At 32.0% G+C, this 27,152-nt stretch overlaps 1 protein-coding gene and 1 long non-coding RNA gene across 4 annotated transcripts in view; one reads left to right on the top strand and one right to left on the bottom strand.

The window, feature by feature from the left end:
• LOC108000731 (protein roadkill) overlaps positions 1-27,152 on the bottom strand; it is a 158,409-nt gene that overhangs the window by 66,892 nt on the left and 64,365 nt on the right. For both annotated transcript variants that reach the window (XM_017061278.3, XM_062085388.1), the window contains exon 3: positions 6,922-6,980. The gene's annotated coding sequence lies outside the window, so the exon portion shown is untranslated. The remainder of the gene's footprint in view (positions 1-6,921; positions 6,981-27,152) is intronic.
• LOC133667367 (uncharacterized) lies at positions 14,541-16,034 on the top strand. 2 transcript variants are annotated; one of them, XR_009832797.1, is made up of 2 exons: positions 14,541-14,877; positions 15,268-16,034. It is a non-coding gene; the product is annotated as an uncharacterized LOC133667367 (long non-coding RNA). The 2 variants fall into 2 exon arrangements; XR_009832798.1 differs by having other exon boundaries at positions 14,541-14,949.

Below are 27,152 nucleotides of genomic sequence, written 5' to 3'. Positions count from 1 at the left end.
TGATTCTAATATATCCATGAAACGTTTACCAATTTTACAAACGATGTAACCTCGCATAGGACGAATTGCTTCGGAACACTCCTCTTTAATCCCAATTATTTTACACGTACATCGTCTCCACTGAAAATGATCTTGCTAAAGCGCATGGATCCAGGTTATAAAAAAAAAAAGAAAAAGAAAAAACGGTGTCAAGAGGAGGATTAACGAGAGAAGATCCACCAGAAAAAGGTAGAACACGTTCTAATTGTGCGTGGATGAAGGCCTGTCCTATATCCTCCACTCCTCGATCATTGATCTCCTCGAGATCGTTAATTGCTTTCACTCGTCGCTGTTCCCGAAATTCCGTCCTAAACGAGCGCGAGGGTCGACGAGGGAAATTTCGGGCGGGGTTTAGGACGGTTTGCGCGACGGAGGGATCGATTTACCAGCCTTGAACGCGAATTTGGAAATCGGCCATTATGATTGGAGAGTCATTGCCGGCGACTTTGATTTGTCCTTAACCCCGTTCCACGAACGGCAGAAATTCTGCGGTGAATTGCGGGTGAAATAATAAATAAATCTATCCAGGAAATGGGGCGTTTTACAAATGCTTTTTGAAATGAGATGAGATTTTCCCTCTCCTCGAGCAGGAAATGTAAGTTTCGATGATATTCGAAAGTGTTCGAGGTTAAATGTGGATATTTTTTGGAATTATTTCGTCCCTGGATATATTTAAAGTAAAAGATACTCGAGTGAAAAATATAACTGACGAGTTTAGAGATGTATTCGATCTTGGGAAATGAAAATACATTGGTATATAATTTTAATCGTAAAGTTTTCTTCTAGAAAAATCTATGAAAACAACTTTTTCTAAACGGAGACACTTTCAAATACAAATACATCCATGAAAATGAATATTCTTAGTGATAGTAATGATTAGAATTTCATTTATTCGTTAAAAAAGATTGCTTGGCGCCAATGCAAGGACGCGATTAAAAATAACAAATTTTCATTTCCACGGAACTTTAATATTTTGCCATTCAAACTTATTACCTCTGATCGAACCACTGTTTCTATAGACACCTTCCATGCTTTGAAAGAATAAATTTGCTCCAATGATTCGTAAATAAGACTGTAATTTTCATCTCGAAAATTAATCGCATCGTATTTCTTTTTCAATTTTTCAAAAATTAAACGACAGTCGGACACCGCAGCGACTGGGGGAGGTGGTTAATCCTTATTTATTACAAATTTTTCCATATATCTCGCGGTATTGACATCGTCATCGAGCGCAGAGCAAACAATTGAGGGAAATAAAAAAATTCGAGAAGCTCAAGAATGACCAAACGACCGACACGCGAAGGTTTCTCAGGTAATTTTCGCTGAGGTTCCGTTTTGCGGCAACCTTCGTTCGAGCCTTGGGACACTTTCATGTCGAGTCCACGATCGATTCCATTGATTATCGACACCGAGGTTAAGGTTGCCCTGTCGTTTTCAACGGGGTGGCACCCGTTGACGGGGGGGAAAAAAAGAAGGTTTTTTTCGTCCGATAATTTCAATTTTCTTTTTTTCTAAATTCGAATTAATCATTTCGTCGAAAGAAAATTGTAGATTTATGTTAAGAAAGAGGGTGGAAAATTATTCGTTTTATAAATTTGAATGAAAAGTTGAGAATATTTTGTCGTAAAAATTGTAGGTTTATTTGGAAGATTTGAAGAATCTTGTACATTTTCTAATTTTACTAAAATTGTCTTTTATTTTTTATTATGGAATCATATCGTGGGACGAAAATAATAAATTTAAGTTAGATACTTGAAAAATTATCTGTTTTATAAATTTTTGAAATTTATTATTTGAATTTGATAATTTTTTAATAATTTGGATATTTTTAAGATTTGAAAAATTTCGTGTAATTTCAATTTTCTTTTTTTCTAAATTCGAATTAATCATTTCATCGAACGAAAATTGTAGATTTAAGAAAGAGGATGGAAAAATTTGAATGAAAAGTTAGGAATATTTTTTCACTTTGTTTGTCGTAAAAATTGTAGGTTTATTTGGAAGATTTGGAAAATTTGAAGAATCTTGTACATTTTCTAATTTTATTAAAATTGTCTTTTATTTTTTATTATGGGATCATATAGGACAAAAATAATAAATTTAAGTTAGATAGATTGAAAAATTATCTGTTTTATAAATTTTTGAAATTTATTATTTGAATTTAAAATTTGAAAAGTTTCGTGGCATTGTCATTAAAAAATGTGATTTGATTTCGTTTGTTACGAATAATATAAATATAAATTATAATGTCTATAATGTTGTAAGATTCTTCATTGACAGATTGTAAAAATTTTCGAAAAAAAAGAAATGCCAATTTTAAATAACTTCGTAATTTTCGATCGAGACTTTTTCAAATCTTTTTCGACAAAATCTATTCCATCCACGTTCGATAAAATTCCGTGTTTGAATTAATCACGATCTAGCTTGCGAACTCGCGTATCATAAATTACTAACAGGCCAGAAAACACGGGAAACTCCGTGACCCGTGTAAAAAGGCGTTAACTTGCAGAATTTCAGCGGCGAAAAAGAAAAAAACAGGGCAAGCCAAAACAAGAAACCTTATTTTTCCACGAGAACAAATGAAATCGAATAGCTTTCCGTCACTGATTCATCATGGTAAATTGGAAGGAAAGGCATTTCTGACCATTAGAAATATTAATTTTTCGCGGTTAAACATAATGGTAAACAAAGAATAAAAAACATGAAAGTGGAACATCCACGTATTAAACGTGACACACAGTGTACGTGGATATATGTACGTACATATGTGTAAATAATCTCTTGCCTTATAATTACTTAAGGATTATCTCGTATTAAATTTTATCGCGACAACAGTACAATTTTAATCCCTTGTTGGACCTTGTTCGAATCTGTGGGATTATTCTGTATAACACCCACTACCTCAGCTAACTCATTTCACTTTATTTATGACTTAAAAGTCATATACACTCGTTTGTTTATATTTCCCTCGATTTTGGTTTTGGACTTGTTATTTTCCTCGCCATTCTTTACATCTTGAATTGTTAAAATTTAAAAAGAAAAAATTTCAATAGTTTAAATTTATCATATCGAGTATCTCCTTTTTAAAAATATCTTTTGCACTGTCCAATGTAATAATTCACAAGTAAAACGTAACATAATTTCAAATCCAGAAATACACGTGCTTTAAAACTTGCCTAATATAAATTGCATTTCTACATATATCGGATAGAACAAGAATATCGCAATAAAAACTTAAAAAAAAAAAAAACCAATACGATCGATATATCAATATCCATAATATTACTAATTCTATTCAAAAGCGTTGGAAAATTTTTGTAATAATGTAAAAAATTTCGCTATTGGATTCCAATATCAAATACACATTGCACCTTCGTGCATACCTACCAATACAAAAACTCATCCGGTGTCGCGTACGTGTACTCTGAGAGAAATTCCTGCGTGCATACTTGTACTCTCTACGGACCACAAAGGATCGGCTCCGTCGATCGAACAGGAAACCACGGAGGTCGTGCGGGGTTACACATCCCGTGGGCTTGGCGTTAGTGTGGACCAGTGAGAGGTGATGTATGCAAGAAGGATGTCCTCGAACGCTCGTTTCACGCTCGTCCTAGACGACCTCAAACGTCGAAAATAACTATTTCGCGTTTACCTACGCGCCTTCTCTGCGCCCATTGCGCCCGCTTTCCCGTTCGATTCAACCGCGTTCTTGCGCAATCCCGGAAGTGGCGCTGCCTTTCGTTTCTCCGCGCCATCTACGATACAATAATTCGAGTTCTCGACGTGCACTATAGAACGGGTGATGATCGATTCGACGTGGAAATTTGGCGACAATTTTTTTGCAAATAATGAAATTTCGAGATTTTATTAATTTTATTAAATACGAAGAATGAGAGATATTATATAACAGTTTTAAGGAGAGAATTGAATCGATAACTAGGATTTAATACGTCGATGTGTTAAAAATTTATTTTATTATTTTATTTACAATCCCAATAATTTGATGTTTGAGAAAAGAATGTTTTTCGATTTTCCTTTATTATCGACAATGTAATTAACGAATTGTAAATTGTGATTTATTTATTTCTAATATTTACTTGTAAAATATTGTTCGTTTTATTAATAATTTGCTCAACTGTGCAAAGGAAAATAATAAAATTACGTAAAATAGATTCAAATTAATAAATTAAATTTTTAATATTTTAAGAATTATATATTTTAAGATAATTCCAAACGTTTATATGGAACAATATAGCGGTATCTGAAAGAGCCTTGTTGAGTTTAGATAGATTAAACCGGAAGTGTATGAGATGGATTTAGCTGGAGTATAGAAGTGCTGCAAGTGACATGTTCGCTAACTAAATCGTTCCGCTACAACGTAACTGGAAATGAAAATAGCTCGATTTCGTGCATTAAATTCAACCGAAATAACAATTATCGTCAAATAAGATGATATAGAGGAGATTCCTTTTTAATTTCATAAATTTATTTTATTAACTTTTGATGAAATATTTCTTTAATTTATGATATGTACTGTACAACATTAATAAATTTGATGATAAAACAAATAAAACTTTACAAATTTTTATTCGCCAAAAAACCCTTAATTCGAAAAACCAATAAATGTTTCTCAACGATCTTCTATATGAAAATTATCGATAATCGCTCAAAACTTTGCCATGTTATTAAGCCAGTTTCGACACAGTGCTAGGTTTCACGATAAAACGATCCAAGATAGAGGAACTTTCTAAGAAACTTTCCATTCGCGTTGAAACAGATCACGATCCTGTTAAATCTTTGAAGAAATCCTAAGAAATCAATTGCACTAAGGAGAAGCAAGAAGATGAATAAATAAAAGAAAGAAATTATACGATTCTTATTATTATTATTTTTTTTTTTTTTGCCCCCATTTTATAACTGTTTGTGACAAGGAAAGGGGGAAAAAATGATGCGAACGAGAAGCGATATAGTTGAACAATGAAAAATAGAAACGAGTTGCAGACGACGCTCGTGTAATAAAAGCGTAAGGATCATCGATATTAACAACGATATCTTTATGTAACCGAGGACAAGTGATGTCATTTTCGCATATTCACAATGGCTATGATAGCTACACGAATGCTTCTTCGTCCTCGATTGTGAAATTTCTGGTGATAATTGATAGATCTTGTAGAGCAGAATGTTTCGATGTTCCTTTGAGACACGATTAATCCTTTGTAATATAAATAATCTGGGACTCCCCTTTCTTAATAATTATTCAAAAAAATATTATATATGTAGAAATAAATAAATAATTTTAATTATAATAACAAAAAGTTGATATTCCTGAAGGAATGCACAAATAAACAATTATATAATGTAGATGTATGTAATTAATAGTCACGTGGCGCTAGTGTCGCGACTATAGGTCATCGTATAGCGCCACGTGATTATTATATATTAATGAAAATCTTAACCTTTGTAGCTTTATCGAAAAAATGGTATTAATGTATCATTGATTGGTTATATTCGATATAACCGTTGTTGATTGAAAAGCAAAGTTAAAATCAATCGAAACGTTTAATTCATTTTCGTATTTGCATATTTTCGTTCTCACGATAATAAAAATAAAACTTAGAGGTGAAAATTTAATTCATATTTTACTTTGGACATACACTACGTATATTTCCAAGATTTTTACACGTTTAAATTTCTCATAAAGATTCCCAGTCTAATAATCATCAATTTGTTTTCAAAACATCATTTTAATCCTAATAATTGGTTACTTACTCGTATTCATAGATAGACAGAGTATTCCAATATTTATCTGTTACAAGTAATTCCGGCATAAAAATGAAATTACTTGTAAGATGATCCAATATCAAGTTTCATTGGCGAGGCCACCAATAAATATAAACACGAGTAAGTGGCAGCCCTATCGAAGAAGATGAAGACACAGAGTTGGAGAGGAAATTTATAAGATTCCTGTGCGAAGTAACTATCGCGAAGGCCAGAAGAGGCTGTTAATCAAACCGAGTAAACAGGGAAACAGGTTTCGCGGATCACTTTGGCTCGGTCACGTTTACTAATTATCGAGTTATTACAAACGGCGCAAGGAACGATTTATGTGTACACGAAATCCAAAGCAAACTGGCCATGATAAAGTGGTCGAATCAGGAGCACACGCCAAAATTTTGGAATCGCTTTTTTCAACTTATATTCACAAAGAAAAAAATGGCAAAATTTCTGTGGTAGCTTTAGTGTCGATTTGATGAATACTGATCGATCTGATTATTTTATATTTGAATATCTACGGGAGATAATAAAATTGAATTTCAAGTATTTTACACTTTGCCATTTTAAATAATGCTTCGTGTTACTTTCGACGTGCATCTCTGAAGAAATTTTTTTATAAAATTAAAATTTTTACTCGATAAATTCTAATTAATAAATCATTGAATGTTTTCCTTGACAATATCGGAGAGATCTGACTCGACGAATTAGAGAGTTAAGAATGGAAGGCTTAATTCACCGGAAACACCGGACGAAATAAGCGTTAAATTACTTTGATACGATAATACAGCATACTTTGTACGCAACCAACTAGTTAAATTTACTTATTTTTTAATACTGATGCATTGAATTCGATTTACATATTTTAGCATATATTTTTCTTATTTAATGATACAATTACGTCACTTATTCTTTAATAGATTCCATATTTCTTCTTTTCCTCGCGTATTTATTACTATTATTCTTATTCAAATTTTATACTATTTCGTTAATTGTGCGTGTTCACGTTAGATCACGTTACACAAAGTTCAATTGATTATAAAAATTGAGTAAAAACGAGTAACAAAGAGTGAGTATAAAAAAGGAAATGGACGATGAAGGCGTGTTACTTACTCGTCGACATAGCTCGTTTTGTTCAGGTGAGGCCTGAGCACAGCTCAAATAAAGGACATCTGAAACCAAAAAGCGAAAAGAAAGATTGGTACAAGGCGAACATAAAGAAACAGAAAATGGCCGATATAATATCTTTGATTATTTGCACGATTTCTTTTTTTCATTTCACTTATTTACTCTCGAAATAAATAATAAAATAAAACCGACGAAACATCGTTGAATAGAACGAGAAAGGAAATTCTGTGATTTTTTTTCTTAAAATATAATTTATTATATAATTTCAACAATTTGCGTATTCACTTACGATTTATAATTTACAATTTCATCCTGTCTCCCATTTTACATTTATCCGATTAAAATTTCGCAAACCCATATCCGACCGAAGAAAATTATTATTATTATAAAATTTCTCATTAAAAATAGTTTCGCACACCGGTTCGAAGCGTATAAAGCGTTCGAATGTATCATTTCGCCTCTGACCAAGATTGGAAAGAAGACCAGTTTTCAGCCAACTCCAGCTTAGCTGCTTTCGATTGTCAACCGAGGTGGCCGCGTTGGCGAGGTGAAAATCGGCGCTAGAAGCTAAAGGCAGAAACTTTCAAATCGCCATTCCACACCCGGGCACTCGCCACTTTTCACTGCTTGCTTTTCACTCGCTCGCCTCGTGATTCACTTTCCTTCGGTGGGCGGGCGTTCACGACGCCACGAAAAAGTCGTAAAGAAACGCGTGGAAAGGGGCGAAACGGATCATGAAAGTTCGTAACGGTGGCCTGCAATCTCGAACGTTTTTCCATTTCGTATCGTATATAGGGTGGTCCGGTCTAACTTTCTCTCTATAATAAAACCTCTGAAATATGTTTCATTTATTTCTTTTTTTTTTATTTTATTTCGATGCAATATTGGCGTTTTCAGAGAAACGCGTGTGCCTGATTTTTAAATTACATTCGTATGCGAATTAACAGATTATTTTGAGAAATTGTTAGTTCAAAAGGTGTTGTGTGAGTTTGAAGTTTATGAAAGTTGAAAAAATGTGAAAGTAAGGAGAGCACGAACGCATAAAGTTTTACAAATAATTTTTCCAAAGAAATAGCTTAAAAGTTGTTTTTCTTTTTTTTTTTTTTTCACGTCAAAAATGTCGCTTTCGAAACGATCCAAGGATGACTCAAAATAAAATCCCAACATTTTCATTTTCACTTTGTTCCATTTTCAAAAAGTTTGCAAACTTTTCTGATAATCGTTGTCGATCCTCGTGGAGCACGGTCGAGGGCAAAGGGTGAAGGAAAAGAGGAAAAGGAGGCGGGTAAAGATAGAGGGCAACGCGCACAGTAGCCACGCAAGGGCTTTTGAAACGGAGAGAAAGAGAGACTTGAGCACTGCGTGTGAGGACGAGGAGAAGGCGTGCAAAGGGGCGGAGAGAGGGGAGCAATCGGGGGACGATTTGGACAGCGACGGCCCTGAGCCACTTGCCACAGTAGGTCAGCTCTCTTCACCTCACTTCGCCTCGTTTTTTTCGAGCCTTCGTTGCACACACAAGTCGAGGAGGATCCTATCGTCTTTCGACCGACGACACCTTTCGTTTCGATTCTTCCTCCCCCAACCCTCCTTCCTTCCGACCGTCTCGTTAAAACACACCGACCAAATGGGCCTTACTTGTACAATGCCACTCCATTTGTTTGCGTTTCCTTTGAAATTTCAGACTCATTTAATCTCTATTTGTTGAGATGTTTCGGTGAGCCCTTCTAAATCAGGCCCGTTTCTACTTTCATTTACGAAATTTTTGATAGATAGTGGACTAAGTGAATTCCTATTACCTGTGGGAATATTCATAGATCAGGGCCCGATCGTATATATTAAATTTTCCACATAAAAATAATAAGTGATCGATTAACTCAATCCCTATTGATTTTTCGCATGAAAATAAATTCATTTTATTATTTACAGAACGAGTTGGGGGCCTTATGGATACACTTACTGAGTCAGACTATACATAAACGTAATATAGAACTTCGTTTTTAGAACGGAAGTTTAAGTGAAATTTTACGCATATTACGGCTTCTCTTTGTCGGCCAAGACGCGCATAAATTGGGCCCAACAGTACTACTTTATTTATCGAAAATTTTCATTAACGATCATTAAATTCATTTATATGTGAAATTATGTTAGTACAGATCGGGGCCTTATATAGATGCTTTCGACGAATTGTAGAACTTAAGTATCAAAATAAAATTTTGATCGAAATTTTGATCTACAATTTTCAATTCTCAACTTCTTTATTCCTTGAATCAGTTTAATTTACTTGGAATATCTAAAGTTGAATTCGTATTAAGGGCCCAATAATCAATAATCAATTCTTTCATCCCATCTAATTTAAAAGGAAATAATTGAAATCTACATCTATGATTTCAGAGAAAATATTCAAACCACTCCACTGTACGTACATACAGTCAAAAATAAAGTGCATTTGTGGGAATTTAAAAGGAAAAAAAAAAAAAGAAGAAAATCGTTTTAATACCGGTTAAAAAGATATCAGTTTTCGATATCGAAAAATTCTTCCGGATATTAAATAAGCCCGTAACTATCGGTATTCCGTTAAAAATTCTCTCGGCAAATTTCATTGAAAAATTATCAAGAGGCGTTCGTCGAAATTTATCAATACAGGTTCGTCGAATGCAAGGTTGTTTGCCTTGTATGCGACCACGCGTGACTATCGTTCCACGTGTTCGCATAATGTACATACTCTACGTAGAAACGCGTCTTAATCGAGCCAGCTCTCCATAGAAACCGTCCAGCACGTGTACCCAGGCCACTGAATACGGATAAACGTTGTACGAACGTTTATGTAAGTAAGTACTTACTTTGTCGACTGGTGCGCCGCACGTGGAACGCCTTCCTCCATGGATAACATCCGTTCACTATGAATATAGAAAACATCACTTCCTGCAATCGCCATTTTCGTATTTTGTAACGCAACGACACCATTTTGGCCATTTTATTATTACATGATAGCAATAATTTTTATATCAGTAAATATTTTTTATATCATTAAATATATAAATATATTTATCGATATTGTGATTTAAAATTAAATTTTTTCAGAGGTCCATTTTTTAAAATGCAGTTTTCTGTGTATAATACCGTTTTTTCTCTCTCTCTCGTTTCTTTGAATACGTGGACAGACTTTTCCATAGAAGAGTAAATAAAATTCAAGTACAATATAACGTTTCTGAACACGTTGAAATTAGTAAGTGCTACGTTCCTATTAGAGGGTAATCGAAATTCTACTCGTATAACACATGTTCCATCGGAGCGAGCTGACTGCTCGATTATACCGGATAATTCGATTACTTTGAACGAGCTCGAACACACTCTCGATCTACTCGAGAACTACATTCTATCAATTCGCTAACAATTGCATTGGGAAAAGGAAAAAGAGATCGATATTTTTCTATCCAAGATTGGAATTTTTTAAAATAATTTCTCATTTCAAACTGCGTTTTTATGCCGATCGTCAATTATTATAATAAAGATGAATCATGATGAAATATGTGGCATGTGAAAATTTTTTAAAAAGTTTTTTCAAGATATATATATAGCTTTATGTTATATTCGTAGCATTTTTCTTTATATACATCTCCTTCTACAACTGATGAAAATTATTCTACGTGAAAAAATAAGTCGAAGATATAAAACAATATTTTTTATTTGAAATTTCGAAAACGAATTCGAAAAATTGTAAAAATATATATAAAAATAAATTTTAAACAAATAAATTTATCAGAAATTTTTTTAAGAAATAGTGCTCTCAATTTTTAAATGAAAAAGAATTTCAGTAAGTTAAATTCGAAAAATTTTCAAGTACAAATGAAATTGGTTACTTTTCGATTAGATAAGAACGAATTATAAATAGAAGGTTATTTTACATATAAAGATAAGGAAAAATGTAAAATAAATTTTTTCTTCATTTCAAAATTAGTTTTAAAGAAATTTTCAAAGTTGATTTACTCGAAAACATTCAAATGAAAATACTTTATTCTATATTTTCAATTTCAAATATTTTTTCTCTTGTAGATTCTTTCCAGGAAACATCAGGCAATTTGTATACAAAAGTAATGATTACAAAATTTTGATGATAAAGTAAAATACTTATATAGTGACACTGCGTTATGAATAACTAATACGTAGTGCAAAATTCTCGGTCAAGATTGGAGGGATTCCCTCTTGATGATTGACGTCATTTTGACGTCATGTCATCAGTCGAAGATTAACTTCCAAAGATCTTCAACATCTTCAATAACGCTTTTCAAAAAGACAGAAAAATAAGAAATTTTCCAAGCGATTCGTATTGCCCGCCAAAAGATTCAATATGGCGTCGCTCTTCACAATCTCAACAAACGAACATCCTCCTTCATTTATAATTGCACACGATGTTATATTTTTTCATAAATCTCAAAATTTACCGAATTTCGCAATAATTTCAGAATTCTTCTCTTTAAAAACTAAAATATTTAATCTCCATCGCGCGAATTAAAATTTACAACTCTTTTCATTACGTTATCATCGTAATATAATTTAACGATATTACGATATCCTTAAAATCTCGTGGAAACGACATTAACGAGATAAATATCTCTCTAAAAAAAAAAAAAAAAAAATTATACCGCTGAAAGGATTAAAGTATACGTAAAGTATACTTTACGATTAAAGTATAGTTGATCGGTATCGTTTGTTATATATGTTAACATCGGTCGTAAATCGATCGGAACCGTAGGTGTTGCCGAACGCAGCGAGAAAACCAGCCGTCAGGCTATTGGAGCAGAACCGCAACGAGATTCCTGCCTCTATCCGCGTATTAAAAGCGTCGCCCGTTCTTGCATGGACGAAAACTGCGCGGTCGTTTCCAGGTTGTGGAACCGGTACGTTCTACTCCTGAAATTCTTCCACGCGGATCGATCGGCCCTTTAAATCCCCGCCCGAGCACGCACGCACGTTCCGGATGGAATTTTCTTGCCCCGAGTTTCTTATCTGGAATCCGTTCGAGCGTCTTCTTCTTACCGTGAAATCGATCATTCGGACGAATTGCGCATAATTATATCCAGACTTGTCGAAATAATATTTGTTAATATTATTCGAATGCGTCGAGTCTTTAAATCTGTTTCGAGAAAATGATAAAAGAGGGCATATTAATTATAAATTCGTGATTTGTTTTCATCGAAACAAATATTTTTATTTTATGATGTTTAATAAGCGAATTAATAAGTATTATATATAGTATTTTGTATATAGTATTATATAAGTAATGCTTTCGATAAGATTAATCTTATCGAATTTTTCAATATAATCCTTTTTCGAAAATAATCTTGCCAAAATTCGAATTAGAAAATTTCGTATCCACTTCTGCATCATGATAACTTTTTTCCTCGAATTAATATTTCATGTATAAAATATGGAATATTATTTTTAAAAATAAAAGTCAGAATCAGGATCCCTTTCAAAAACAATATCATCTCTAAATATCACTCAGTGTAGACTTTATCGAAAAACAATCTATCAAATTCTCGAGGGAAGAAGCGCAACTAAAAATCCTGTATATATATATACATCTCGAAGCGTTTCGATATCATCGACCTCGACATCTCGATGGTTGTCTCTTTCCCAGACGTTTATTAGTCCGCGAACAGAGGACTTATCGTTAACCTCGATCCTCCTGAGCCACGATGTTAATACCCACTCCCACTTGTCTAACTGTACTACTAGGTCGGCCAGGTGGCATTTAGACACTCGATCGATTAGAAAGATATCAATCCGAGAACAATTGCCTCCTTGTGTCTCGATTTTCCGCCAGGGAAAATTGTTTACAGCCGAGAAAATAGAAACGAAGAGATGCAACTGTTGAGGTTATGTTGCAGATTAGGTTAGAGGAGTGGATTGTAAGAAATTATTTCTTTTCTTTTTTTTTTGTTGAAAATAAAAATAATTGCGGTGAGATTACGATTAATTTGTAAATTATATTGATGTAGCATAAACAAAAGATGTAAATCGTAAATCGTTTGTTGTATAAATAAGAAGAAATATAGCAAATTTGTATTAATTTGTTTCATTTTTCTAGAATTTTCAAGATTTAATTTATTAAATGTAACATTTTTACGCGAAATGTAATCGATGATATAACGTAAAGTGACTCTATGCGAGGAGGAAAATAAATTTGAAAATTTTTACAACTATTCTATTGTTGTCACTTGCTATTTCCCGATTAGATACGAATAAAGTATTGATAGAAAAAAAAAAAAAAACTAAAAAATAAACTTTTTTCCTTTAAAAATTAAAAGCAAGGTTTCTCAAGTAATAAAAATTTTTTGCACGCCATATATCGATAATTCATTCGTATCTAATCGGAAAATGACCAATTTTAATTGTATTTATAGCTATATTGTATACTTTTTAAACTTGTTTCGCTCGAAAGCAAAGTTTTCGAATGAAAGAATCGTACCACATATTTTCGATTGTTACTTTATTTGATTTTTTATTGGTTCTCATTAAAACATTTTTAATCTTGTATCAAAATCTTATTTCAGATACATTTACTTTTTGATACTTTCTTCTCGTAAATGCCTCAATTTTACAGCAAATATTAAATTCTAAACATACGTTAACGTTCAACTTAAACATTTCATAATCTTTACACTCGTTCATTCAAACATCCTTTCCTGCACGACATGTCACACGATTCGCGCCTCAAGATCTCTATATACGGCCAACTCGTCGATCAAGAAATCCTCATCGATGCGTTCCCATCGATCTTATCGTTGTTACGCCAAAATTGGCTCTCTCGTTAAAGTTATCGACGGGGGGACTCTGGACAAAACTGGTTCCCCATAAATCCTCTCGATTACAGGCTCACGCAAACTCGATTACAGGCCCGATTAAATTAACATTCGACGATAATCCGCGGCGCCAAAATGAAAAATTCGGCCCCCCTCCCCCTCCATTTGTTTATGGAAGCGAGTGAAGATAAGCGTATACTTTCTTTCGTTAGATCGAGGCCAATCTCCGCTCGTTAGATCGAGGCCAATCTTTTAACTGCGTGAGCAAGCTCGTCGATAGTTAACCCTTTGATATCGGTTATTAGCGATGGATGAAAATATTGTGCGGTATACTAACGGAATTAGTATATCGAATTCTTCAACGTATCAAATACGCGAGAGAAAGATATAACGATGCCAGAATGCGTGTTGCATTGAATTATGCAGATTCGCCTTGGAGCGATGTATGTTATAAGGTGGCGTTAATAAGGACATTGTAGCGTAAGATGCGATACGCGAGTACAAAAACGTGTATATAGCGCAATGGAACGTAACCGTGGCATGAATGAGATTACGTATTGTAATTGTAACGAATTAGAATATTTTGGGATAGAAGGATTGAAGTATAAGGCAATATGGTAATAAGGGGAACATGATACGAGACAACATGCCATAGCACAATGTAAAATAGTGCAACGTTGGTTAATTCGACGTAACGCGATACAATAGGCGTGCACGGTATAATTGTAACGCAGAGCAATGTAATAGAGTGTAACATGGCGCAGCAGTGCCACCTAGTGTAAGGTATAACATATGATACGGTATATAGGATAATGCGCTGTACACGTATTATAGGTTACGATATAATATAGCACGTATATAGGATATATATACGGATTGACACAATGTTATTCAATATAAGTATAAGAAAATATAATACAGGACACGTAATGTAGTATAGGATAACCTATATGGGATAGGATAACATGATACAGAGAAATATAGCGATTATGGATTAATTGTAAAATTGTATGATTGGACGTGGAGTATAGAGTGCAGCACAGTGTAGTATATAGCACAGTATACGAAAATGCAACGCAGTGCAACATCGTTCGAGCTAATTTAGTGTTATGCAACGTGGCATTGGGCGATGAAGGTAACGCAACTTAGTGCAGTGGAATTAAATTAGATCAACGTGATATATACGAAACACTATAGCATACTGCACGTATGTATATGCTACAATAACACGGCATAGAGAAACATAACGGTGGCTCGATGGTTACAGAACGACGTAGCATAATGGAATATTGCGAACAATAATGATACATCGAGGTTTCACAGTAACGAGACTAAATTACATTTTCTGATAGACAATTCAATTCTCGGTTATCAAATTTCTATCTCAATTTATATAATTTCAATTTTCCAAATTTTCAAATTAAACTTTGAAATCGTGATTCCAATTCTACTACTAAAGTGCCTTGTGCAGTTTACTCACTGTCGGTTATTAATCTGAAGTTTTGCGAAAGAGAACTTTTTTCAGAGGGTCTTAATCATCGGCACGCATGACGACATTCAATCGAACTTCTGACAAACTTTTTGCGTCCTCGAGTTTCACCCTCAATGGCGATCAAGTTTCAGATGAGATACGTTTAACAATGTATGTATCGATGCACAAATTCTTATATTACGCGAGATAAAAAAAAAGAAAAAAGAAAATTAACATGGACCACCTCAAATTCGAAAATCCAAATTTTATTACGATAAATAATTGACTAAGATAAAAGAAAACGTGTTCCAGGAAAATTCGTATGCAAATTTCTTTCTTCGATAATCTGTTAATGAGCTCGAATCAGCGAACGTGTCACTGGAAAAAAAAGAAACAATGTTACCAACCTGTCACGCTGATTGAACCATAACAAATTTCACGAAGAAAGCCGACGCTCTCGCTTTCTCGTGTTTTTGCCCGATGAGCGTGTAACAGGAGAATCGAATCGGCCGATACAGTTTCGAGAAGGAGAAGGCTGGGATCCCTGGGACACGTTTCATCCCTGGTCCCACATTTGGGATCCGCCTCTGTGGGTGGTAGATGGAATAAGAACGAGGGAAGAACCCCTTTTCATCGTCCTCCTCGCTCGCCTACACACAGTCGCTGTACACTGGGTGTTCATACTGTTGCTTCTTATTCTTTTTTCTTTGTAAAAGTTTAATTATTTTAAGAATTGTTGACAACCAATGAGGTAAGTTGAAGATGGGATAATTTTGTATATAATAATCGAGTTTATAATAAATATGGCTAATAATGGAAGGGATTAAATAATAGGAATTATTTCAACCCTTAAGTTTGAATTCTGAATCAATTGGTGCATAGATCCTTCACAATTTTTGTTTGAAAAAATTTTCTTCTCCATTCCATTTCGTCATTTCCGTGGAAAATATAAAAAGAAATTATAAAAGCGAGAGATTCTATGATAAGATTCTCGTTTCTGTCGATTCTTGGAAAAGTTTTCCACGAATATATCGGCACACCCTGTACACTGCTTTAGAGGAGAGGGTGGCAGAAGAAGAGGGTGGCAGATGTGCATCGTAACCAACCAAGATTTCACTGTTACCAACCCATCGATATCTCATTTTCCCCGAGACTTTTCCAAGAAAAGTGGAGCGGTCAGAGTGAAACCAACTTTCCACTATTCTTAGCGTCCAAACGTTTTCTCGTTTGGGCGGGAACTTTCGAACGGAGCTAAATTTGGTCGCTCGACGATGATGAAGATAAATCATCGGTGTAATTTGTTGTGGATACTTTTATGGTAATTTAACGTGTTATATTAACACATTAACGATACGTTGACGTATTACTGCTCGTGCTTTTTTTTTTAATAAGGCCAGACAGAGGCCAGACAGAGGCCAGACAGACGGATCAAGGAGACTTTCTTGTTGTTAATTTTTAATTAATAATAACACGAGATACAATGTGCGATATTTATAAGGAAATTTCAAATTTTCGGCCTCGTCTTAATTTTAATAATTACAGAACGTTGTCACCCGTTCGCTTATGATCTTGATAAAATTACGGGTCTTGGGCGTATTAAATAATAAGTAATTTATTATAATACAAGATACGACTTGTAATTTACCGTTTTTACCGAGGGGAGGAAAAAAGAAATTAATATTAATGCTTACACGGAAGATAGATGTCGCTTAACTAAATCTTAATTCCGATTGCAAAATATTATTACTTCAATTTTTTTAATTACGAATAATTATTAAAAGAAACTTTTTTATCTCCTCTCGAGATAAAGCAAAGAAAAAATTGTTTTAAGCTAGTAAGACTGACGAATTTTTTTTTTTTACTTTTATAGACATAAAAAATTATTTCAGGTTAGAAATAATGATTATTTGCGAAAAAAAGTTCTTTGTAATTGTAAAACTAATAACGTTTTCAACAATCGTGATTTCTTGATGATTCAAAAATAATGCTATTGACTTGATTTTATCGTGAAAAAATTGAAAGCTTTTACTTTATTAAGAAAACTTTTTGTAATTATATGCGATAGATATATATATATATATTTGTAATTAATAAATTTTCCCAATCGCCTGAATGAAGCCTCACGATTCTTTGATTGATTAATTTTTCTGCCGCGTCACGATTCGAGTTTGATTCATTTCTATGGCTTGACTATATCAATTACGCTTAGAAAGTCGATTCAACGGACATAAAACATGACTAACTGTTAAAACAGAAGAGAAACTTTATTTAAAGTGTTAAATTATAGTCGTATATCCAGTGACAGAACAGATGTAATACTTTCACTATCAAACAATTTCGAATAGATTACAAGAATCCTAGCTCATTCAATCGATCGAATGGTTTATATAACCATTCTATCATTCATAATCATCCGTTGCGCACAATCCATTGAACCATTGTCTGCAAATCCATATATTTATTTGATCAACGAGGAGGATTGCATAACGAAAAAGAAAAAAATAACGGTAAATTAAACAAACACCAGAAACTTCGACGACAATAAAATGAAAAATCAAAATAGAAAATCCTCTTCATCCTCTGATCAACGCACACACCGATTTTGACTTTCTTCCTCTCTCTCACGCGGTGAGAATGAATGAACGAATTGGGGTGGTTTCAGCCCCCTTGGAGGGCTAGAAACGAAGGCGAGGGTGTGCCGGAGGGTTCGATGCCGTTCGCAAAAGGGCCGAGCCAAAAGAATCGAGACGTATCTTGGAGGGTTAGCGCGGCCTCTCTGGTCAATGGGGCCCCTTTTTACTATACACGCGAGCACCACCCTTCCACGATTCTTATTTCGCCCTCATTGTCCCCCCGAGCAGCATATGGCAGCCCTTTATTCCTCTCTCTCTCTCCAGCAGGACAAACAAGTCCAAGCATTATCGACCTTGTCGAGAATATCTATTACGAGAAGACGAGTGCACGCCAGGCCAAAATGCTCGAAACGTTTTTCATTCGGTTCGAATCTTTTCAGGTTCCCTTCGCGGATGAAGGGTTACGGGATATTGTGAGAAATTTGGATACAGACGATGTCTCGATCCATATGACGACACATTATTTTCTTATTATTTTTCCACGCGTATTATTCCTATTTCCTTTATTCCATTGTATTTTATCACAAAATGTATCAATTAACGAAATTCATTTATTATCCAATAATTGGTGAGTAATTGCCCTGTAATCAAAACTAAATATAAGAAAAAAGGAGAGAAAAAATAGAAATAGAAATAGTTCAGAGGAAAGTCGAGATCGCATGTACAACAATATATATATATATATATATGTACATGTATATTGAAGGAATCTGTGCTAAAAAGTTGCAGACACGACGTCGTTCTCTCGCTTGCCGAGTGGGTAGCGAGCGGAGCGGCCAGGCTTTCCAACGATATTTCTGGTGGTAACTATGCCAGGGACTGCCGGGTAAGTAGTCACTATAATACGGCTTGAATCGAGTAAAAGTACATGAGTAACCTCGTGAGCGGGTTCACCATGTCGCTTTCACTCCCCGTGCCGCAATATTATCCGTACGCTCGAGGACCAGCAGCCTCCTCGGCGCGAGCAATCCTAGATACTTGGTGCCATTACGCCTCTGGTCGTTGGACGATTCGATGACAATTCAACGGACATAAATCACTAGGTCAAACGGAGAACCCGGTGATATTTGCGGGCCACGAATAGTTTATAGCGTTGAAAGTGACGGGTTGTCTTCTCCTGCGATTTCTCGAGGTTTGAACATGTTTCGAACTAAAGGTCGCCGATGGAGAATCGCGAATCGTTCGAATGGGAAAGGTGGATTCTTTTTTTTTTAATTTTCTGTCGATTTACACAGATTCGATTTAATTTTATCGCGATTGTTTTCTTTTCTTTTTGTCCTGTGGCACGTCTTTCTGACGCGTAAAAGAACGAAATCACTCCGCACGTTTTCATGATAATTCTAACGATAATTTAATTTCGGTTATTCCACAAATTAGTTTTGATACGGTATCTTTTGTAAGAAAATTCAAGCATTGTTCCAAGTTTATTTTCTCTCGAAAGCAAAGTTCAACATCAAAGAAACAACTCCTCTATTCTTCTCTGTTTCTGAATATTTAGCTTCTAAACGTTTCTCTCGAACGCATCGATAAAAGCGACTAATAACATCAGAATAGACTTCGTATTCAACGTCTTATCATTCGACCGCCAAGGCCGCCATCTTATCAATCGATCTCTTTACGGATGAGATCTTTTTTAAAAAAGTATCCAATTGTGATGCGGTTTCGTGAATATTCCCTATGAAATTTAAATATTTAAACAACAATTCGTTTAATCTTAACTGCGATCATAATAGTTAAAGATGTTAAAAAAGTTACTTTAAATTTCATAATGTCGTATTTTGAAGAAAAATTTAATTTTCTTCAGCACAAAATATTATATTTAATAACATTTTGTACTATGTAAACGTTTCTTGTTATTAAGAATCGCAAATTCATTTTCTCAATGATGAACAAAAACACTTGCAGCCAGTGAAAGAAATATCTTTTGCGCCCTCCTCTTCATAATTTCTCATTATTTCATCATTTATCCTCATCGCAAGAAAAATTCCAACTTCGTGCCTTCGTTGCAGACCGTTAAGAGGGAGAAAGATAATGAACAGGTGGGAAGTTGAAAGAGAGAAAAAAAGATAGAAGATTAAAAAAAAAAGAAAATGGCGGAGGCAGAGAAATAGATAGTCGAGACAGTCCATTAAGCAGCGAGTGAAATCCTGGGCGAACAATCGAAAAAGATCCATGCTAATCGTCGAGTGTAAAATGTAGCCAGACGCGGCTCGAGCGGATACGAGAGCGAGAAAGTCGCGAACTAGAGGTCGCCTTTGTCTTCGCCATTATCACGTTAAGTGGAGGAGCTTCCTCGAGGGCCATCGTCGAGATTATTCCTGGAGACGGATTATTTAGAACTTTTTATTAATAGATGTACGTGTATTACAGTTAAAAGAAGATTTTTCGATTACGTTTTTTGAATGAAATATTTTTTGAAAAATTTATATGCGAAAATATACCGACTGAGCTTTGTATAATTTTATAAATTGCGATTTGAGTTTCCATTAGACGGAGAAAAAATCGACCTTCCAAAAGTATTCCATGAATACTTATTATATTAAGATCTTGTGTGTGGATAATTATAAACGATTAGAATATTCTAATTGCAAGAAGTGAGTATGCAAAAGTTAAACATCTTTAGAATTAAAAAAACTAATTGGATTTCGCATTGAAAATCGAAAATAAATGGAAATTGAAAGAAATAAATACGCAAATAATAAATATTTCACGAGTAAATATATAAAATTCGTATAAATTCTTGTTTGAAAATCTATCTATAACCCGTAAAATATCGAAAAGAGAAAATAAAAGAGAGAGAAAAGAGCTTATGTTAAGTGAAAATAGAACAGTAAAAGAGATCATTTTTCGTGAAATAATAGTCGGAAGAAAATCGAGCACAATTCACAAAAGTGTTTGAACATTACAGAGAATTCATTTAACTCGAAAATTCAGACTTCAATGAAAGTTTATATATATATATACGTACACACAAAATATAACAATGAAACAATGGAAAGCAATTTCACTTGAATTTTTGTTTTTTACAAAAAAATAATTCGAAATTCTGAAAATTTTCATTTTATATTTTGCACCATTACAAATTTACGTTTGAAAGAATGAAGATATGACATTTTAAACAATGACTTCATCTCTTCACAATGATTATTTCGTTAACAATCGTTTCGTGTATGAAGGAAGCTTCAGAAGCCAATCAGCATGAGTCATCTTTCTGAAGAAAAAAAAAAATTCTGAAAATGATTCGAACGATTAAAAAAAAATTTTCGATATGATACATATTTCGATTAAATAACAATTTGAATAATTTAGCACTTAATTGATTCGTCGATTGAACGAATTTGAATCCTGTATTCTGAATGCATATGTGTACACATCTTCGTTAAAAAGTAAAGTAAATTGTTCTTTAAAATTTTATTTAAAAAAAGAAAAAATGAAAAAGCACTTTCAAAGCACTCACACGAGCCATTATAAGCATATATATATATACACGCATGAAAAGCGAAGAAGGGAAAAAATCGAGGCCGTTGGAAAAACAAACCGATACTTTGTTAAAAGCCCGTGGAACGTTATGTCATCGGCTGCTTGAATTACATATTCGCACGAGCGAAACTGAACGCTCGTTTTCGAAACGTTCACTCGTTAAATATTGTTGTTGAATCAACAGCAACGGTTAACAAAGAATTATTGTGCGTCTGGTAATGAGCTACAGGCGGTTGCAAAAGTACGATTCGTAAAAGTTTGCTGCTGCAATTTTGTATCCTTCGGCTTTGAACGTTATGTAAATGGCCAAACGAAGAAATTACACGTGAGAATTTTTTAAATTGGAAATGGGGGATGAAAGGATAATTGTAGATTAGCGCGGAAATGAACTATATTTGATATTTTGTGGGGAATTTTATCTTTTATATCATTATTATAATTGCGTGATTATTGCGTTATTAACATTTTTATAAAAATATTTTAATAATAACAATAAAGATTAATTATCAATATTAAATATTTGTGTAAGAATGTTAAAAATATAGAAAGTTATATTTAACGTTTTTTTATTTTCATTTCAAGAAATTAATATTGTTATTATAATTTTTTTTTTATTAAATATATATGATAAAAGTTGTATGTGTGTGTATATATATATATATATATATACATATGCATTTATTAGCTAGTTTCTAAACTTGAACAAGTTATGTAAATAAAAAAGACAAAGACTGTAAATTGTATTCATGTTACCTGAAGCTAGAGCGTTAATACAATTGGAATTATTCCCTCCACACCTGCCAGGTATAAAGGAACGTTGTCCAGATGCCTAATGCGCTTAATATGATGCATTCAAGCATACACGGTTTGTTTTTCCTTTAAAAAATGAATAAAGCAACAAGGATAGATACTAGATACTTGAATTTCAATTTTATGTTTGAACATAATAAAAATATAAGAAACTGTTTATTTTTTTATATAAGACTTTCTTTAAAATAAATAAATAAATATAAAAAAACAATTGATTCAGTCGACATGGAAATTTTATGTTAAATAAATATAAATTTCAAAGAGAAAGAAAGAAAAATTGTATTAAATGGATATAATAAATGGATGAAAAATATAAATTAATAAAAAAAAGGAATAATTAAAATTAATTATAATAAAAATACGAAGAAAGAAAGAGGAAATGAAATATATAAATAGATAGTAAGATTATAATAATGAAGACAATGAAAAGATGAAAAAAAAAGAAATGTATAAAGATAGAGAATGAGAAATAAAGAAGAAACGAAGATAAAGAAAAATATTGCATAGATAATAAAAACGGATAAATATACAGAGAAAAAGAAAAAGATGGTAAGTTGAAAAATATAAGAAAAGAGAAAACAACGAAGAATATTCCGAAGTGGAATTGTAATTCGAATGGATTTTAATTTGCTTAATTTGGTAATCGTGTTACGTTTGATTTTCTACAAATTGTTGCCTCTGCTTTGAAAAATGTGCCACGGTTTCTCTTCGGAGAAAAGTGAAAGTTAGACTGGATTAAAGGCTGCGATTAACCGGCATCGCCTATTTGTTTCCATGGATACGTGTGGAAATGTTAATAATGTAAAAATTGAAACGAGATATTGCATATATTTTAATTTGGTAAATTTAAAAAAAAAAAAATAAAAATATTAAGATTGTTTTATGAAGAAATATATAATTCAATATAATTATGCGAATGCATGAAATGTTCTGAATATTCATGTTCAAAAGATTGAAAAGAATATTTATAAGAGATAATAATATGAAACATTCCCAATATTTACATAAATACAAAGAATATATTCCGAATGCTTAAAATTTTACGTGACGCACAAAATATTATCAACATTCACACAAATATTGAAAATATTCGTAAAAATTACTTAAAGATAAAAAATATATTCTTGACATTATTATATAAAGGGAAAAACATTGTTAAATATTCATAGGAATTCAAGATACATATTTCAAATATTCAGATCAATAAAGAAAATATTTATAATCGCAAAAATGTAAATATTAAAAAGATGTGTTACCAATAGTTATAAATAAATGCGAAGAATATTTTAAATATTTATGCAAAATGAGATTCAAATGTATTAAAATATTTGAAATAATCAGATTTTAGATTATTTTAAATATTCAAATTAATATAAAAAATAGTTTTAACATCTCCCAACTGCAGAGTTATTTCAAAAATTTACAAAAAATATTGAAAATATTGAAAGTAAAGGAAATATTTTTCAATATTTTTATTAATTAATTTATTTTAATTTATTGAAATTATGATGCATGCACTATTTACTGGAATTATAATATAGGAAATATTCCATCATTTTCACAAATATGGAAAAATATTTTTATTTACAATTTTTCAACGAATATTTACGACAAATATTTCATAATATTCATAATTTCCATTATGAATATTCAGAGAGATGCAAAGAATAATTCGAATATTCAAACTGACATAGAAATCACTCGAAACATTGACACCAATGCAAGAAATATTAAGGATAATGCAAAAGATAGATACTTTTTAATATTCATTCTAGTATTCTACAAAATATTTTTAACATTTATAATATTATAATAATACGAACGAATAACACGAATAAAAAGAATATTCCAAATTAAAATAAAATATTTTTATCATTTTCGACACAAATATCGAAAACATTTCTAATATATCACGGATATTATTTAAATATTGATTTTATGTTAAAAAATAACGGAATATTTAATAACCACGACAAATATTTCAGGCATTCTTTCGAACGAAAAATAAATCTGAATATTCATAGAAATATGAAGAATATTCCAAAAACTGACATAGAAACTATTCGAAACATTGATACCGATACAAGAATACAAAAGCATCGGAAACATCGACAATACATTCTCTGTTCTAACGAATATTTAAAATATTCTGTTGATAAATCTAGAAATATCTCCATGCACTCTTTAAAACTAGAATCGGTACCAAGTTTTAAACGATGTTTCTAGGTCGATCTAATAATGATTCAAGGTGCAATATCGTTGAAAGGATCCCTTATAAAGATACTCAGCGTGAGGTTAATCAATATATACCTTCACCTAATCGTCTGGGATCACCAGTTGCTATGAATTCATAAACTTTTGTTTAGAATCTGTGAGGTCAGAGAATATTTAAAAGCTGTGTTAACGTATTTGTATTCCGATATAGGAAAAAGATAAATGTGACACATTTGCATGTAATTTATTGACTTGGTTCGTTTTTATCCAGATATCTTTCTTATTGTTTCTTTTAATGACTATCTTTTCAAAAGGCAATTTAGTTAAAATATTATTTAAACAATCTTTTAAATTGGGAAAGAAAAAATAAAAATATTTGTTTGATGGATTTATTAATTATATAAGACTAATATCTGGTATAAAATAAATTTATTATTATTTTAAAATATATATGCATAAATTCAATAATTTATTTCTTAAAAAATAAAAATTATTTTGGAAATTATGATTTTTTAAAATGATTTGAGATATGGATTTAAAAATTAAGTAGATATATGACAAATTTACATAAAACAAATTTTATATTTATCATAAGAATAATAAATGTCATATTATAAATTTGTATGATCATATAAAAATATTATTAAATCTTTATATAAATTTTGTAATTTTTGAATCAATTTTATTTCTGTAAAAATTAAAAAATCAAAAACTAATAATTATTTCATTGCAATAGTAATAATGTATTATTATTTTATACAATAATACACAAAAAGAATTAAAAATTTCATCTATAAAAAAAGTATAAAACTATAAAAATATCAAGTACTCAATAAAGTGATATAAGAATATAAACATAAGAAAATATTTAAATTACATTTGATAAATATTACAGAAAATAATTTAATCCTAAAAGATTTAACCAAAACTTGAATTTAATCAAGATATACAAAAACATCAAAATGTATTTCATTTTATATATATCCGTTTTATTTAAAAATATATATCAAATTTTATTAAAACATACAACTAAATTAATTACACTATTAAAATAAATTACAATTTAGATTATTGTTGCAATAACACAATAATTTACCAAAATTCTAATTAACTAACTTAAAATCTAAGCAATACATACATAAAAGTATATTTTATACTTATTTTACGTATCTATAAAAAATATATATCACATTGAAATGCATAATCAAACTAATCAGACAATTCAAATAATTACAATTTAAATTAGACAACTTCATGATAAGAACTACATCACAGATTGCGATAATATTGCAAATATATATATTCATCAAAAACAGTTAACAGGTTAATAGAAAGTAGACGACTTTCCTCCGATACGTACCAAAGTATAATAATGAAAGCATAACAAGAAAAAGACGAATCTCTCAAACTTTCCAACATTGTTCGAATCCACCATGAAACCAGGTAAAGTTAGGGAATTTAGCTTCGGTCTATTTCAAAGGGACGTTTTTATGACTTTGCATCACACTATGATGGAAACTGGTATGTAATGCCTTTATTGTGCGTGATGTGCTTTAAACGTGCTTTGACTTTTTTTTTTTATTATCGATTAATTCTTATTTACAATTTTATTTAAAAAAACGAAAAATAAAGAGTAATCATTATTGATAAGTTTTTTTTAGAATTTCATATATTTTAGAAACTCGTTATGAGAAGTATAAGATTTCTTTTTCAAATTTCCCGCGTAATCTTCCTTTAATCGATTGGCACGAATTTCAAATTGACATCACGATCATCGTAACTTAATCTTTCAATTATATTCAAAAAAGCTCGTTCCAGTTGCAAGATAATTAGGATTCGTTTCAAATTTTCCAAGATATGTTTAAAAATAAATAAATTTCGATAAAATTCGATATAAAAAGTTTACAAAACACTTAATTGAATCGCATAAGATGATTAGAGATTATTAACAAAAAGATAAATATAATTGTAAAATATTTTTAAAAAATTTCCAATAAAAATATTTATCTTGATTTAAAAGCCCAATTAGGTCATATAGATACGAATAAGAGGGTTAAGGATTAACAAGGAAATAAGAGAAGCGGAAACACAGTTGGAAAAGCACAGGGGAACAGTTCGAATAGAATGCAAACGCGAGTTGTACCGGGCTGCTCGTATCTGGGACAAATTTTACAGAAATCTGAAACGCAAATCCCCTTTCTCTCGTTCGTTCCGTTCTCGAAACGAACTCGACGTCGTTCTTTTTTTTTTTTTTTAACACAAACGTCTCTGATCGCGTATATGCATCTATATTCGCGTGACGAAGAAAATCATGCCGGATCATATTAAACTGCGATGAACAGTGTTGCGCTCGAACACGAAATCAAGAGATGAAGGGATGTAATTTTTAAAATAAAAGGGTTCAGCGGTTTAAAATTTTACAGCAATCTATTTCTAGCAACTATTCATAAAATTATTATTTTAATATTAAAAAATATAGATTTTTGATCTTTTCTTATTTTGTTTTGTTTTCTTTTAGATGCAAAAGTGGAGCCATTCTTATAGAAAATCTACAATACATCGATAATTAATTCATGTCAGAGTTGCTTTTTAGATAAATGTATTAATAAGTTAAAAAATATAACGAATCTGACAAATTTTCTTTGCAAAATTTTCAATTCTACGAAGATAATTTATCGATTTTGTTATAGTGAAACATTTTTGATAATTTTTATTAATTTCCATTCTTTTCCAATATCTCGTTTATTTTATTAATTTCTGATTGTGCAGAGAAATTTTTTCTTCAAAATCAAAAAATTAATT

This window comes from Apis cerana, linkage group LG15 (assembly GCF_029169275.1).
Source record: "Apis cerana isolate GH-2021 linkage group LG15, AcerK_1.0, whole genome shotgun sequence".
In the NCBI taxonomy this organism is placed as follows: domain Eukaryota; kingdom Metazoa; phylum Arthropoda; class Insecta; order Hymenoptera; family Apidae; genus Apis; species Apis cerana.
Note: the sequence above shows the minus strand (reverse complement) of the source record. Positions and strands in the feature narration are given on the sequence as shown.